Genomic DNA, 18,287 nt, shown 5'->3' on the forward strand with positions numbered 1-18,287 from the left:
TCGGCCGGCTGCTGCGTCAGACAAAACAGTTCTCTCTACATTACACAAGTTGAAAGTAGCACGTATCTGTTGAGGTATAACATTTACAACAAGCAATGCTTATCGCGTAACGTTCAGCTTGAACTCAGTGCTCACCTAACTTGAAACCTAGAGACAAAAGAATGTTTGGAAAGACTGTGTGCGCTGGACTGACATCTGAACACTATCGGAGGTGTCTTAATTCAGACATCTGTTCCGAAGCACAGAAGGTCTTCGATATGTTACTACACTGTTGGTCGCAGCATACGGTCATGCGAAAAGATTAGTTTCTAACAGGGTCATCAACAGCCTATGCATGTAGTGTGAAAACAACAATGTCCGTTCTACCTGGTCGATGCAGACGGGAAAGGATATCAAGGGAACAAGAATGACTGAAACACATTCTGGATGACTTCTATAGTTAATAATACGTTTGATGAAGAAGAAATGTAACAGTTCTTCAGAAGAAAACGAAGTATCAGGAATGTGAGGAAAAGGAAGAATACTGGGTAAAGAGTAAGGCTCCACATCTGAACATACGTAGCTTCAACTAAACGTTTTCAAAAGGAGAAAAAAGGAAATAAGACAACAAACGTTTGATTTGATGTAATTTATCATTGTACAGTGCTTGGGTCTGGAATCATATACGGAATGAAGTAGATGAGCAACCAACGACACGAGTGTGCTATTTACAGGCAACTGAAAGGAAATAATCTCAAGTCCGGGAATGAAAGAAACGAATTCACTGTCAACTTTCTGACCGTGAAATATGGCGATTTGTTGATTCATTTTGTCCACCCACTGACGAGACTTGGTAGTATACCCAGGTGATGAAAAGTGCCTCAGTCAACAGCAGTTTACCTGCAGGTTGTGTGGTAACCTTTCTATTAAGAGGTTGAGGTCGCAGCGTTCCATGAACTACATATTTTTATGACTTTTTTGCGTCGTCTCCTGTCTGGTTTGATGATACCAATACGGATTCCTCTCCTACACCAACCACGTCATCTCATAGAGAATCTTGCATCCAACATCCTCATTTACACTGATGAGCCAAAACACTATGACCACTTACTTAAAAGCATGTTGGTCACTTCAGGGACTCAAATCAGCAGTGATTCTGCGTGCCATAGATTCGACAGTCACTTGGTAGCTTACCAGAGGTTTGTGTCACCAGATGCCTACGTACAGGTCACGAACTTTCCCTGATTTACCGGTGGATGATTTGTGAGCGCTGAGCTGGCACCTGGTAGCGTCTCAGCTGGGTTTCTTTGGATTCAGATAAGCCGAATTTGAAGGCCAAGACATCAAAGTGAGTCCCTATTGTGCTCCTCAAACCATTGCTGCACGGTTCTAGCCTTGTGACAAGGATTGTTATCCTGCTGGAAGATACCATCGCTGTTAAGGAAGACATAAAGCACAAGGGGGTTAAAGTGGTCGCTAATAATGTTCACGTAGTCCACAGGCTGTCAGTCCCGCATAATACAGTTCTGCTCCCATCGGCCTACGGCCGTGGCGCACTACATGTTTCGAGCATCCGTTCGCCTGGATAACGCCTTATCTGTACCCGACTATCTACCTGGTTTAACAATGAAAAGGATTCATCCGACTATGTGACACGATTCCATCGATCCGCCGTCCAATCTAAATGATCGAATTCCAACTGTAATCATAACCAACGCCGGCCGGAGTGGCCGTGCGGTTCTAGGCGCTACAGTCTGGAGCCGAGCGACCGCTACGGTCGCAGGTTCGAATCCTGCCTCGGGCATGGATGTGTGTTATGTCCTTAGGTTAGTTAGGATTAATTAGTTCTAAGTTCTAGGCGCATAGTTAGGTTGCATAGTGCTCAGAGCCATTTTGAACCATAACCAACGATGTTGCTGGGTCAACATGGGAACATGTAGGTGTCCTCTGCTGCGGAACACCATGTTCAATACTGTGCGCTGGACGGTGTACTCCAAAACACTTGTGGTTGCTCCAGTACTGTACTCACGTCATATCTGGTACAGATCGCCTCCTGTCCTGCTTTAGAGAGTGAGCAAGCCTCCGATTCCTACGTTATGTGGTGAGATATGGAAGTCCACTTTCTTGTCAGCTATTCGTGGTTTCAGCGTTGTTCAACCATTTTCCGTAGATGCTGACGACAATAGCACACGAGCAACCGAGCAGCTTCGCCGTTTCCAAGATGTTCGCTCCCAGGAGCTGGGCCACAACAGTCTGGACCTTGTCAACAGATGCTTACTTCGGCGAATTTCCATATTTGCGCCACTTATCGTCGCTAAAATGATTCCCCATTCGTCTCTGCTCCGCTCCAATACCTCTCTTACCGCGTCACGTGCCTTGGCACCACCAGGCAGCATACAACCAGTGGTCATTATGTTTTGTTGGACATAATCCACTCTGTGGCTTCACCTACAGTATATAGCGTCTACAGGTACATGGGATGTCTTAAACTGTGTCCTGTCATCCTGTGCCTTCTTCTTGTCTATATTTTCCCCATGTTCCTTCTTTCGTCAATTCTGCGACGAATCAGCTCATTCCTGATCATTTCAGTCTACCTAATTTTGAACATCCTTTTATATCTCCACTTCTCAAATACTTAGATTCTCTTCTTTTCTGGTTTTCCCAAAGTCCTTAATTCATTACCATATAAAGCTGTACTCCAGATGCACATTTTCAGAAATTTCTTCCTCAGCTATTGTCTATATTTGATGCTGGTAGACATCACCAAGAATGACCTCTTTGCCTGTGCTGGTCTGTTTTTTCTATCTTCTTCTTGCTTGGTTAGTCTTGGCGAGAGGTTATTTTGCTTCCAAGACAGTAGAATTCCTTAACTTCGTCTACGTTACGGTCTCCAATTTTTATGTTTAATTTATCGTTAATCTTATTTCAGCTGCTCCTCATTGCTTTCCTCTTTTTTGTTTTACTTTCAGTCCATATATGTGGTCATTTGCCTGTTCATTCCATTCCCCAGGTTCTGCATCCTCCTTCACTTGTACTGAGGTTACTAATGTCCATCAACAGATCTAACCATCGATATTCTTTGATCACAAATTTTAATCCCACTCTTCTTCGATATATAGATTGAGGAGTAGGGAAGAAAGACTGCATACCCATCTTTCACCATTTTTAATCCGAGAACTTCGTTCTTGGTCTTCGATTCTTATTATTCTCTCTTGATTCTTGTCCATATTTTAAATTAACGAATTTTTCACATAGTTTACTTCTATTTCTATCAGGATTTCGAACATCTTGCACCACTTTTCACGGAAGAACGCTTTTTCTAGGTTGACGTACCCTAAGTAAGCTTCTCCAGTTTTCTTAAATCTTGCTTCCATTATCAAGTAAATTGCCAAAACTGGCGTTAAGACAAGCTGATTCCATCTAAAAAAATCTCAGTTTATATGAATATGTCCGAAAGAACAGATACCATTGGTGATCTGGCAGATCTCGAAGAATGAAATTACAATGAAATCCAGACCTGTAGCTGGCTACAGGCGTTGATAAATATCAACAAGGACAATTGAAAATGTGTTCCCCGAGTGCAACTCGAACCCGGGATCTCCTTACATGGCAGACGCTCTGTCCGTCTGAGCCACCAAGGTCACAGAGGATAATGCGCCTGTGGGGACTTATCTCTGGCACCCTCCCCACGAGACCCATATCTTCAATTTACTGTCCACACACTACATTTTTAGTGCCCCTGTCCACTATACTCATTATTCGCAGCAGTCATTCTACCGATTCCCGTGAGAGTTCGGGCAACGTGAGTGCATCCGCACTGAAGAAGATCATTGGTCGGTAAGCCTTATCTACATGAAGATAGTATCTCTTCTTTCGGACATGCCCGAAAGAACGGACACCATTGGTGATCTTACAGCTCTCAAAGAATGAAATTACAATTCATTTTCCATTCTTACGTGTATTATTGTGGTCAAAATCTGATAATGCGATATATCGCTTTTATCTGCCCATGTCATCTTCGGGATTGTATGAATGGTATTTTTCCGAAAGTCTGATAGTCCGGTGTCTCCAATCTCATAGATTCTGCGCACATTGTAGTATAGTTGTTTGGTAACCACTTCCCCTAGTGATTTTAGAAATTCTGATGGAATCTTTTGTTATTCCTTGCGTCTAATGTGATCACAAATCTTTCAGAGCTCTGTTAAACACCGAATCTAATAATACAGGATGTTACAAAAAGGTACGGCCAAACTTTCAGGAAATATTCCTCACACACAAATAAAGAAAAGATGTTAGGTGGACATGTGTCTAAGTTCTAGGGGCTGATGACCTCAGAAGTTAAATCCCATAGTGCTCAGAGCCATTTGAACCATTTTGTTGCTGCAAGAAACAAACAAGTGTTAGGTAAGCAGGTAATATTTTTGATATTACTATACTCTTGCACACAAATAATAAACATAATCTAAAGCCGTGTATCATATTGCATTCCTTAAATTACGTAACGCCTCAGTTCCTGTCTTTGATGCAGTGGACGCAACACTGAGCGCCGACATGCAACGGAAATATCAAACCCTTGCAGAGGCTTTGTTCGGACTTCCCCCTGTCGGTCACGAGGGATCGGGGTGTGGGACGGAGTAAGAACATATCATCCCTCTTTGTCTTCGCGGCCCCTCAGTAATTACGAAATATTCCGACGTGCTGACTTGTGAGTTTCACTGTCAGTTCGCCTGATTCATTTCGTGTTCCTTTCTGATCCAAGAACTCATATTCCGATCCCGTGTATGGGAGACACGGCGCAGGGTTTCTCCCTCAACGTGGTGTCCGCATTGTTCTCGCCCGGAGGATAAAATAATTTCTTGCTGCCGAGGAGCTCGTTTAATTTCGAGGCTCCTCTTCCTGCCGATAGCGAGGTATGATGAATACTTCGATAATGTGGCAATATGCGTTCTTCTGCTGTAATCCATTGTCTACAAGCAATACAGAGAGAGTCGATAGAACCCAACCATAACCACGCTCTGGAGTCTGAAGCTTCCAACCTGTGCAAAACATGAGCATTCTGCCTAAACAGAAGGTAAGAAAAGATTGATGTAGAGAGTAAAACTCCCCTTTGAGATATATGTCAACGTCTTTGATGCCGATGGTTGTATAACGTCACTATAACTATCAACTTATCACCGTGCGCTGAAAAAGAACACCACTTTATATTTGGAATCTCAAACACGATACCAGTTTCTTGTCCTCTCTTCGTATAAGAATACGAATTGCAAGAAAAACACAACATCCGTCCACTGTAGCAGTAAATTTAATAAACACCACAAGAAATAAGTTAGAAAGTACTGGGGATCACGTTAGCAATTTCTCAAAATGACTGAACTTTATTTCAAAACGTGGGATCAAAGGATAAAAATACATTTCGCTCTCAGAAATAATTCATTTCAAGTCCACAGTTTAGAGCTTGTAAGTGATCTATTTATATTACTCGAATTCTTGTGTACCGCACTATCTTCGTACTTTTTACGCATCAATGTAAGAGCACATCCTCTAGCCGATAAGGAACTGTTTCATTGGAACATATATTTACACGCACAGACAAAACAATTGAAACAAATATAACATTTTGAGAAAGAAAATGTAATGCGACGACAAAAGTGCAGGGGAAGGTCAAAATTTCTTATTAAACATTGGTTGTTTTTAGGATATAGCGTCTAAGAAGAAAAGCAGTTTTATTTGTTTGTGGTCGAAGTAACTTACGTAACTCAGTCCTGATTTATTGTTTTATTTTCAGACGATATTCAGGGAACATGCTGGACTGTGAGATCCGGTACTATTTTAAAATTAAATTGAAACAGATTGTTTCCCGTTCCAGTATTAACCTGAACATGAATGAAGATTAACGTCCCACCATTAGCTCGGACAGAAGCAGGACAGAGAAGGCAATTGCCCGCATCGTTTAGAAATGAATCATCACAGCATGTGGCTTAAGCAATCTACCAAAACCGAAAAGCTTGATGGCGTGAGCGAGATCTCAAGCGGAGTTCTCCTGAAAGCAGGTGTATTGCACGTGTCACAGTGTGGCTCGATAGACGTTCGCAGTCGCGTATGAACTGTTGAATTTTATTACATACCTTCAGATGCCAATATGATTTTGTGAACAGCTAAACACCGGTACATAAACCCAAAAAAAATTTTGCAAGATAGCCCCGTTCTGCCCATGCAGGATGGACGAACCAGAGAAAGAGAAACATTTTTGCAATGTATAATGTAATGAAATGAAATGATCGTATGGCATTGTTAGCCGGGAGGCCCTATTCGGGGAAGTTCGGCCGCCGTATTGCAAGTTCATACTAGTTGACGCCACATCGGCGACTTGCGAGTCAATGATGATTAAGGGAATCGAACCCGGGCCCTCTGCGTGGTAGGCGGTAACGCTACCGCTACGCTACGGAGGCGGACAATGTATAATGCGAAAATACTGAACGAGTCATTAAATTCCTATATACAAACCATGCTAATACGGTGGACTTGCACTTGGTAGATATGGGGCTAATATACAAGTGAGCATCCGTAGATTTAGGTTTCTGCGATGTCTCCACGCTGATGTGGCAAAAGTCATGTGATAATGATAAGCAATTATACAGATGACGGTATAAAAGGGCAGCGCATTGGCGGAGTTATCATTTGTACTCAGGTAATTCTTATGAAACTGTTTACGACTCGATTATGAGCTCACGACGGGCATTAACAAACTTTGAACGCGTGTTGGAAGTTGGAGCTACACGAGGGGACGTTCCGTTTCGGAAATCGTTGACCCACAGTGTAAAGTGCGTGCCGAGAATGCCAAATTTCATGCATTACCTCTCACCATGGGCAACGGAGTGACCGATTGCCTTCACTTAACGACCAAGAGCGTTAGCTTGGAGTTGCCAGAGCTGACAGACAAGCAACACTACGTGAAATAACCGCAGAAATCAATGTGGGACGTACGACGAACATATCCGTCACGGCAGTGAGGTGAAATATAGCGTTAATGGGGTATGGCAGCATACGATCGACGCGAGTGGAATTGCTAACAGCACGACATCGCCTGCAGCGCCTCTCCTGAGCTCGTGATCATGTCGATTGGACAGTAGACGACTAGAGAGCTGTGGCCTATTCTGATGAGGTCCTCTTTCAGTTGGTTAGAGCTGATGGTGGGGTTCGAGTGGGGTGCAGAATCCACGAAGCCATGGAACCAAATTGTCAACAAGGCACTGTGCAAACTGGTTGTGGCTGTGTCTATATCAAATGGACTGGGTCCTATGGTCAAGGCGACCACTGATTGGAAATGGTTATGTTCAGCTACTTGGAGACTATATGTACTAATGGACTTCATGTTCCCAAATAACGATGGAATTTTTATGGATGAAAATGCGCCATATCACCGGGCCACAAGTGTTCGCGATTGGTTTTAAGAACATTCTAGACGTGAATCCCATCGAACATTTATCAGACATGGTCGATAGGTCAATTCGTACACAAACTCTTGCATCTGCAACACTTTCACAATTATGGACAGCTATAGAGGCATCAAGGTTCACTATTTCTCCAGGGGACTTACAATGACTTGTTGAGTCCAAGCCACCTCGATTTGCTGCTCTATGCAGTCTGACACCATATTGGGAAATATCCATGACTTTTCTCACCTCAGTGTAATTTGGTTGGGCGAAATAGCGGGATCGTAAATTTGGAAAGCACGCAGATGATGTTCGTCATTATCCCTGTCAATTCCTTGTTAGCTTCTGCTTCAATGATCTTGTTAATTTGCACTGAGTGAGGTGAGGTACTGGTTTGCACTATGGCCTCTCACTCGAGAGGATGGCAGTTGAGAACCCCGACCTGTCATCCAGATTTATGTCTTCCGTTAATTCCGTAAATCGCTTGACGGTAATGCTGGGATGGTTCCCCATCCTAGAAACAATTTGAGGCTGTGCTCCGTCGCTAATGACCTCGTTGTCGACAGTTGGTTTAGCTGTAAACTGCCTTCCTTCCTTCGTCTAGTTGCTTTTTCCAATCTGAGGTAGTCCAGGGTCGTACAAGTTCTACAGAAATGTCATCTGTGTGCTACAGAATCGATGATCCACAGCGACCGGAAAGGGATTTCGCAGACTGAGAAGGCAGCTTTTCTACTAATGCACTCTAGTGCATCAAATAAGAAAGTATGTAACTAACAGAGTTATAGGTAACAACATGCGGTATTACGCTGTAAACCCGATGTTTACTGACAAAATTTCGGAGTTTGTTCACGGATACTTTCTGAGTATCTTAGCATAAGGGACTTATCGCTTCACGGGCTTGTTACATAATCATGGCCTCCGGTGGCCCGTTATAGAGTATAAGATAGCAAAATTATGGGATATCTATGTCAAGTGTATTTCCCAATAACACCGTCAGTTTACCAAAAACTGGGATCCTATTTCTTTTCTTGGCAATGTGCATAATAATTGCTGTTATGAAGCACGGGTTCATGTCTACTGGACTAACGCGTGGTACTGAGGCGTTTATGAAATTTCAGTACTTTTCCAAACTACTCGTATGTCGTAAAATATTGAGAAATTATTTATATTTTTCAGTGTAAACGTTTCTGGTCATGAAAACTGGTTTCCCTGTCAATTCCAGTTCATGTGATTTGCGCCACCTGATTCGAATACTTTACAATAAGTAATTTATGTAATATTTTATGTAAATTTAATGTTCTCTAAACAGAAAAATGTTCTAAAAAGACACTTAACTTTTTCTTAAATAGTTCGGTATTTTGTACAAGCTAAATATATACTGTCTTGTACAGGAAACACATTTTAAAATCCCAAAATTTCTGTTTAGCAAATTTATAAAATAAATTTTGATATTATTTTATTCCTTTTATTTTGCAAGAGTCAAAAAGAAGAAGTGTACACAAAATTGTTAATAGTACAACATCGGAGGTCCTTACAATCAGTCATTTTAACAATAGCTTCTAGAACGCTCTAGATGTTTATGTTCAGATTAAGAGAACTGAATACGCGTCAAATCGTCAGTCGGTACGTGCCTTAGTTTTTGTTTTCGCTAGCCTTACAGCATGTCTCTTGCCTCATATATGCGCAAGTAAAAAGCTCTTATTAGTACGAAAATGCTGAAAGCTGTATTTTTGCTATTGTCACAATTTAAAATGTGAAATAAAACACTTGCTGGGATATCGCGAAAAAGTGTCTTTACTTGGTTACTAAAAAAATGAGGCCTGAGATTATCTACATCTACATGGATGCTCTGCGAATTACATTTAAGTGCCTGGCAGATGGTTCAAAAGACGAAGATGAGTCGTTCTTTCTTTGTATTACTGTTCATCGAACTTTTTATTAAATAGTTTCTCTGTCCTTGAATTTAAAAATGTACTACATTAGCAATCTGTGATGTTACAAGAATATAAAATCTGAATGTCAAATACATGATTTGGATTTGATATATTTGAAAGAGAATGATTTCAAAAGTATTGATAAAATTATGATTTTTCTGTTGGTTATAACAATTACTACTTTTTTTGTGAAAATACCTTAACAGCGGTAAAAGAACAACCTGATATATGCAGTCACCAAAACCTGGAACACAAAAATTAGAGCAATGCAACAATCCAAAGATAGAAGAGTGCTGTGTTCTCGTGATGTTGATGTCGTCACCGCGGGAACATCTGAGCATAACATCGTAACGTAGTATGTCCATTTGCTGAACCCATACATGAGCTCCATATCCGCCAATTCTTCATCCGGACACCTTTCAGTAAGGCTGTATCCCCCCGGATGGACGAGCGTGTTAAGGTGCCTCTTCCGGGACACGAGGAGGCGAGCATGACTCGTATCGAATCGCGTGTCAACGTCGGGGGCTGTTAACCGGCCGGGCTACGTGTGGTTTGTAGGCGCTTTCCACATTGCACTAGGTGACCGGGCATTTAGAAAACATTGTCACACATTGCACTGAGTTTACTTTAAGGTAGATGGGGTACACAGCTCCCGTCCTAGGTCATGAATATGAGACTGATCGCCATAGATGTTTCGTCTCTTTAAACCGATAATCATCTTAATCATCTCCTGTGTATCAGTCTTGATGTGCAGCAAAGAAGGCGGGGGCTCAAACACGGAATAGAACCGAACCAAATTAAATGTTAGGTTGAATCTGAAGGGTAAAGCGGGCATTACTGTTGTCGACAGCAAATACCGTGAGTGAATGTAACAGATTTCTTCCGTACCTGACACACAGTATATTCCGTCGATATTTGCACTTTTGTGCAGATATTTTAACTGCCATAGAGATACAAAGATAAATGGAGGAAGGGGGGGGGAGTGAAGGAATCAAAAGAAATGCAATTACATTGTAACTAACCATAGGAGCATACCGGCCACCTATACCAAAATACACTGACAGAAAAAAAATCGATACGGCAAAAAATAATTAACGTAGAGTAATGAAATTTTGGGAACACATTGGTGTAGGTATCATACTTAAGCTATTGACACTGCAAGATCACAGGTTAACGTAAGTGCGAGGTAAACCACTACAAATGTGAAATGCTGGTACATTAATAACCGAAGTGATCTCCAGAATATTGAATGCAACAATGTATTGTGTTCTACAGGCGCTTGATATCAGTTTCTACGATGGAATACCATGACGGTTGCACTTGGTCGGTAAATAAAATGGTTTAAATGGCTTTGAGCACTATGGGACTTAACATCTGAGGTCATCAGTCCCCTAAAACTTAGAACTACTTAAACCTAACTAACCTAAGGACATGACACACATCCATGCCCGAGGCAGGATTCGAACCTGCGACCGTAGCGGTCGCGCGGTTTTAGTCTGAAGCGCCTTTAACCGCGTGGCCACACTGGCCGGCGGTCGGTCAATACAAAGACGGTTAATGCTGTTTGTGGAGTTGTCGTCCTATGATTTAACAATGAGCTCTACTGGAGAAAGATGTGATAATCAACAGGTCAAGGCAACATGTCGACACTCTGTAGAGCATGTTGGGTTACAACAGTGGTATTTAGGCGAGCGTTATCCTGTTGGAAAACACTACGTGGAATGCTGATGATGAATGACATCACAACAAATCGAATCACCCGAGTGACGTACAAATTAGCTGTCAGGATGCGTGGGATAACCTCCAAAGTGCTCCTGCTGTCATATGAAATCACAGCCCAGATCATAACTCCAGGTGTAGACCCAGAGAGTATAGTACGCAGACAGGTTGGTTTCAGGTCCTCAACTTGCATCTTTCTAACCAACACACGGCCATCACTGGCACCGAGGCAGAACCAGCTTCCATCAGAAAACACAACAGACCTCTAGGTCTGCCCATCAGTCAACTCTCGCTTGTCATGCTGTTTCTCGTGGTCCTATTGCATGACCTTGTTCAAACTCACTGAGATATTGTTACTGACTTCTTCGTCAACTTCAAGGCATTCTTGACTAAAATCAACTGACAACGTCCAATCTCAAAGGCAACTAACGCACAGGACCGTTAGAGCGTGCATTTAAAGAAAACATTATTTGTATCCTCTTAGGGGCACTTTTTGCACCACTCTTATGTGACCGGCGCAGAATTTGAATAGACATAATCTTTCACCCGTAGAAAGACGCCAACCAACTTTAGTTTATATCCCACAACTCCTTATTGGTGTTGCGATTTTTTCCATCAGGGTACTACGACAATATCTCTGCACACCTCAGAAATTTTATCGAAAGGCTTCGGTGTCACCCTGTTTATGAATAAAAATAAAAATATTATCAAATTAGGCAGAAGAAGTGATGCTATCTTTTCTTTGATCGTAGTTAAATTCTCGACTCGGCAACGTCACTTTCCACTCAAAGGGAAAATGGTAGTAAATCCTGAAGAAAAGTAGGTTTGTCAGGCAGTTTAGTGGTTAAAGAAAGCTGAAATTCCCCTTCCAGTAAAGTTGTCAAAATCTGAAAAATATCTGCAGGTGTGTAGTTGTAGATACACTATCTGATCAAAAGTATCCGGACACCTGGCTGAAAATGACTTACAAGTTCGTGGCGCCCTCCATCGGTAATGCTGGAATTCAATATGGTGTTGGCCCACCATTAGCCTGATGACAGCTTCCACTCTTCCAGGCATACATTCAGTCAGGTGCTAAAAGGTTTCTTGGGGAATGGCAGCCCATTATTCGCGGAGTGCTGTGCTGAGGAGAGATATCAATGTCGGCCGGTGAGGCCTTGCCCGAAGTCGGCGTTCCAAAACTTCCCAAAGGTGTTCTATAGGCTTCTGGTCAGGACTCTGTGCGGTACAGTCCATTACAGGGATGTTATTGTCGTGTAACCGCTCTACCACAGGCGGCGCATTGTGGACAGGTGCTCTATTGTATTGAAAGAAGCAATCGCCATCCCCGAAGTGGTATTCATCAGTGGAAAGCAAGAAGGGGGTTAAAACGTCAGTGTAGACCTGCGCTGCGCTGCGATATTGCCACGCAAAACAACAAGGGATGCAAGCCCCTCCATGAGAAACACGACCACTCTATAACACCATCGCCTCCGAATTTTACTGTTGGCACTATCTGCCGTACCCACACCCTGCCACCGGATCGCCACGTTGTGTACTGTGATTCGTCAGTCCAAACAGCGTTTTTCCACTGTTCAATCGTCCAGTGTTTACGCGCCTTACATCAAGGGAGGCGTCGTTTGGCATTTACCTGCATGGTGTGTGGTTTATGAGCAGCCATGTGACCACGAAATCGAAGTTTTCTCAATGTGTGGTTTATGAGCAGCCATGTGACCATGAAATCGAAGTTTTCTCACATCTTGCCTAACTGTCATAGTACTTGCTACAGGTCCTGACGCACTTTGAAATTCCTGTGTGATGGTCTGGGTAGATGTCTACCTATTACACATTACGAACCTCTTTAACTATCGGCGGTCTCTTTTAGCCAACCGACTAGGTTGGCCTGCACGCTTTTGTGTTGTACGTGACCCTTCACGTTTCTACTTCACTATGACATCGGGAACTGAGGACCTAGGGTTGTTAAAGGGTGTGGAAATCTCGTGTACAGGCGTATGGCACAAGTGACACTCTATCACCTGACTATCTTCAAAGTCCGTGAGTTCCGCGGAGCGCCCTATTCTGTTTCTCACCATATCTAATGACAACTGATATGGAGTACCTGGCAGTAGGTGGCAGCACAATACACCTGATATGAAAAAAGTTTGTCTTTGGGTATGTCCGGGTACTTTTGATCGCATAACGCATATTGGTAACATACCTTGACATATACAACAATAAGGTTCTCAATCGTTGCGTAATGAACAGTTATAAAATTTCATTGTGTACAAAGATGAATTGTCTGTTGGAAAAAAAATACCAAATAAATTCTCACAGAAAAGTAAAATACAAAAAATAAAAAATTAAGTCACCAACAGTCAATCTCCAAAATGACTTTTTCACGTCCACTTAATATCAGAGGTAATCAGAAACTTTCAATTAAGACCTCGAAAGGAAATCAAATTTCGTCCATGATAGTGTTCTCTACATATGGGTTCACCAAGAAGACAGGATTTTCCCGTCGAGAGATGACTTGGCAGAGAAGTTGGTTGTGCAAGTCTGCACTTTGACAACGTTCCAGCTCCAAAATCAGATTGCCTTCATGCTGGAAATGCCTGTCACAAACGGGTTTCTTCATCCCAGGAACCAAGAAGAAGTTGACTATGTCAGGAAACTACGAGAATGACGCAAAATTTGGTAGCCTAAATAATCAGAATGTGTGACCGCGCACAGAATGAGCTGCGCGTCATCATGGAGCAAAGACACTGTTTTCGACAACTTCACATTACCCTTCGCCTTAAAAGCCACTCGCAACCTGGACAGGCCATTTCGGTAGGTTGCCTCTTTGTCGGTTTGCCCCTCACTATCATCTTTCAGCACCAAACTACTGCAGTCTCAAAATACACGGATCGTCCGTCGCCTTACGCAAAGATGGTAGGGTCTTCGCATATTGCAACGAATTCAGATTGTACCACTGCTTGCTTTGTTCCTTTCTGTCGGGGTTGTAGTGATACGCCGAGCAGCTACCTATGGTGAACGGGGGCAAAAATGCCATTTGCATTGGCGTGGCACAGCTGTAACATTTCTCCTGTTGATCGGTTTCGGCGCACTTACTAAATGCGTGTGAACAGTCACGGACGGCTTCCTCTGTTACGCTCAAAACATCGAGCAAGATGTTGGAACTGACCCATGTTTGATTTTCGCTGTTACATTATCAGGACGTTCATTCCTTTTGCGATTCCAGATTCTGAAAAGGCAGATGCTCTACCACTTCATTCTTCATCATTCAGATTTGCTTGGCCACGCCGAAAACATTTGCCCAAGGGAACACTGTTTCGTATCATGGTGCCTCGCTTCCATTAAGGTGTAGTAACGGAAGATGGCGCTATTGATTTACGCTGTAGGTTGAATCGAAGACTTGTCTGCCATGTTAGTGGCACAAAACGTTAGCAACTTCTGTTTACGACTACTTCTCGTTCTTAATTTATATCGTGTGCACGCAACAGTTGTTTTAAACAGAAAATGTTACAGACCTTTCGTGAAAAACAGCGTCAGTAAGGCATTTTTAGTCATCCTTCTTGCCTTAAATGCACGTTTGATGATGGTAACGATGGATTTCGCCTCGACTTCGTTTTTGTTACAAATTTCGAATACCCTAGAAGAAAAGTATGTGATATGAAAAAGCTGCTTTCATAATCCATAGTACGGGTTGAAACGTCCCCGTAGAAAAATTAATGAATTACTGTGCTGATAAACCCCTTACGTTATTTGATTTTCAAACAGCTGAGCAAAACTGAACGTACTCAGACATTTCCCTCTTTACTTATTCTGATCATCACTAAACTGACACTCAATATTCTTAGCGCAACGCAATCTGACTTTCAAAAATCCCTACAAAAGAATGGCTCTGACTAACATTAACCTATAACTTTCATGAATCGCTTACCTCACAAAAACAGTCGTTACTCGAACTACTGCCATACAGCGAGCACCAATACTGCCAGATAAATAAAAGATTCTAACTACTGAAGTCACTAACTACTGATAGGCATAGTTAGCAAATGAAAGATTTTGATAAAGAACAAACAATGTATTTACCTTAATAGTGTTCAAAAGTCATAATATATTTATATATCAGTTCATGACATCCAGTCTTACAAATTTACTGTCTCTGATGGACACACGTCCAGATCATCCGCTCTCAAATCTCCGCCATCTCTGTCCACCCATCCACCAATGCTGGCGGCTCACCTCCAACTGTGCAACGCTACGCGCTGTTGACAGCCAACTGTCCAACACTACAATAGCAAATTCCAACAATGCAAACCAGCCATAGATTGCACACAGCACAGTCAGTGATTTTCATACAGAGCGCTACGTGACGTTACCAACATAAAAATCTAAACAGTCTACTTACAGGGTTGACGAAACTGATGATCGATCCACGTCCTACTCGTGAAAATACTGGAAACACATTTTGCTATGTTTAATCGGTTTCCAGTCTTCACTTCTCACAACGTACACCTAAAGTGCTTTTCCAGTTGGAGTGACAGGAAATGTAAAGTCAAGTGACAGAAATATAACCACTAGAGTAAAACCGAGCGGTGCAAGTAGAAAATATCGCTTTAGCGACTCCACTTACGAATGAAGTGTTATTCTATTACACTTTAGACACTAATCACAACTATTAGTACACAAAAAAAAGAGGCAAGTTAACATTTTTTATCAGAACACTTGCACAAGAAGCTAATGTTTGGGGCAACTAACATGACGGGTGCTGGCTTCTAGTTTGTGACGTCATGACAATTCCCCTTATTACACCTCCATCTTGTTTTCGTACATTTACACCATCTCAGCTACGATTGTGGCCCCGCTGCTCCCTTTTACACGAAGAAACGAATTATCGCACGGTATTTCTCTTTATCAACGTGTTGCACGTGGAATCCGAATTGCTAATGTATCTGATCGTTTACCATAACTACAGGGATAATATTTTGTGGAACAAGTAACGACATTGATGACTGAGATGTACCTAATCTGAGACTACATCGTCTTTGAAGCTCCATTGTATCCTTCTCTTTCTAACAGGATCACTTTAAATAGGCGCGATCCCGACTGCACGTTATCTTTTCTCATAGAGGGATCGTAAAGTAATCATGTAAGTCTCATTTGCGCATGTTGGCGCAGTGTTGTAATTTTCATTGTACCATTAATCATAATTATAATATTTGTCCAGTGTTCAGAAATTTGCTTTTCTTATTTGTGGTTGGTGGCTCCTTTCAGCATCTACTTTGATTTGAACAATGATTTACGGTTCATTGAGGCGTTAATGACGACTCATTTCTTGATTTATCTGATGACGTACCGCTTGAGCGATAGTCGCTCCATCTCAAACCAGTCTGATGTGAAAATCGAGGTTGCATCTTCTGGTAACGTTGTCCGCCTCCCATATTAATGCAAATTCTATGTGTGACTTCGGCAATTAATTTTCATATTTTTGCTTGTCATCAGAAAGGTCATCTAAAGGAAACCGCGTTCGGGAATAATGATTTCATTTCATTTTAGCGAAGAGTTCATATGATAACTGGCCAGACTGTAATAACTTATGAGTTTTCTGTCAAAATGGCTGTCTCTCTCAATTAATTTTTGTGCTAGTCACATTACAAATAAATAAATAAAAATTTCACGAGAGGTTAGTGCATGTGCCATTCTGTTCTGGCTCCTCTAATGGAGTGTTGCTGTATATTACTCAGCCCTTTCGCCGGAGGTTCGAGTCCTCCCTCGGGCATGGGTGTGTGTGTTGTCCTTATTGTAAGTTGGTTTAGGTTAGGTTAAGTAGTGAGTATGTCTAGGGACCGACGGCCTCAGCAGTTTGGTCCCTTAGGAATACACATACATTTGAACATTTTAACTATTACTCAGAAATATCAGTGTGTACAGTGGCTGAATACAAATTACTGTAAAGATACAAAAAATGAATAACGTAACGTTGTATCTTTGAGGTGATAAAACTTCATCTCTAAACCTCATACAGCGTATGACGTAGTAGCGCAAAAAGTAACTACAGTAAAGAACATAAAACCAATAAATAAATACACCTCAAGTTTCGATATGATCCACATGGTGGTGAAAAGTCTGCTGCATAAAACCTTCACATATTTCACAGAAATGTTATGGAGAAAATGCAGCAGCATGCTACTAAGTACAAAAAGTATTACAATAACTGACCTTTCGGTCGTGCTACGTACAGTAACTTACTTCAGGGCATTTGTTGGAGATGCGTCCTGGGAGGAATGCTCAGTATTCACAGACACGACAGGTTCAATTATTTGAACTGAAAAAGTCTGGTAAACTTGTGCTCCAAAATGCGCACCGCATTTTACGGACTATAAGACGATGCAGACTACAAGAAACACCTTAATTTTGAAGATTTTTTTTTTAAATAACGTTTGGGCCAGAAACGCACATAAAATTCCCGTGGCAAACCATCAGGGCTAGGGAATTTATTCGATGGCGAGCCATAAATCAGTTCAAGGACTTCGTCTGGAGCAAAATCGTGTATGACCACCGAGTTCTCCGCAGGCGTGACTACGGTGGGCAGAGCACGCACGATATCACCGCCGTCATCACCATATGTATCGCATTGTGAGTACAGATCCGAGAAGTACCGGTAAACTGCAGTAAGAATATCACTCTGTCGGGTCAAACGGAGTCCATCATCTGTGTCCAGCTCCCCAACAAAAGCTCGCTTGCGATGGGCACGATGTTTTATGAGGTGATACAGCGATGCAAGTTCGTCCTCTTGAAGCGATTTTGCTTTATACCTTATCATCAGTCCTTCAAGCTGCGTTCGCTTTAAGCCTACAAGCTTCGCCTTTATTTGTTTGATGGTAGTCAGCTGCGTGTTGGTTGGTGACTTAGTTGCATACAACTGTCGCAGAACTGTCTGGTAAAAATCAATCGTGCGTTTGACATCTTGCGCCCGTTGCCAACTGTAGTTTCTTAAGGATAATCGCATTTTCCGTTTGACCACAACATTCCACCAGGCTGTCTTGCTCGGATATCTGCAGCATTGCTTGAGACAATCCGCCCATGTCGTAGAGATGACAACTTGTAGCGCGGCATCGGCGAGAATAGAAACATTTAGGTTCCACGGAATCCTGTGCCATGTAGTATGCTGTTTGGCCAGATTTATCGTGACACATAGGGCGCAGTGGTCGGAGAAACTAGCCGGAATGACATCGGA

Source organism: Schistocerca serialis, chromosome 2, assembly GCF_023864345.2.
Source record: "Schistocerca serialis cubense isolate TAMUIC-IGC-003099 chromosome 2, iqSchSeri2.2, whole genome shotgun sequence".
NCBI lineage: Eukaryota > Metazoa > Arthropoda > Insecta > Orthoptera > Acrididae > Schistocerca > Schistocerca serialis.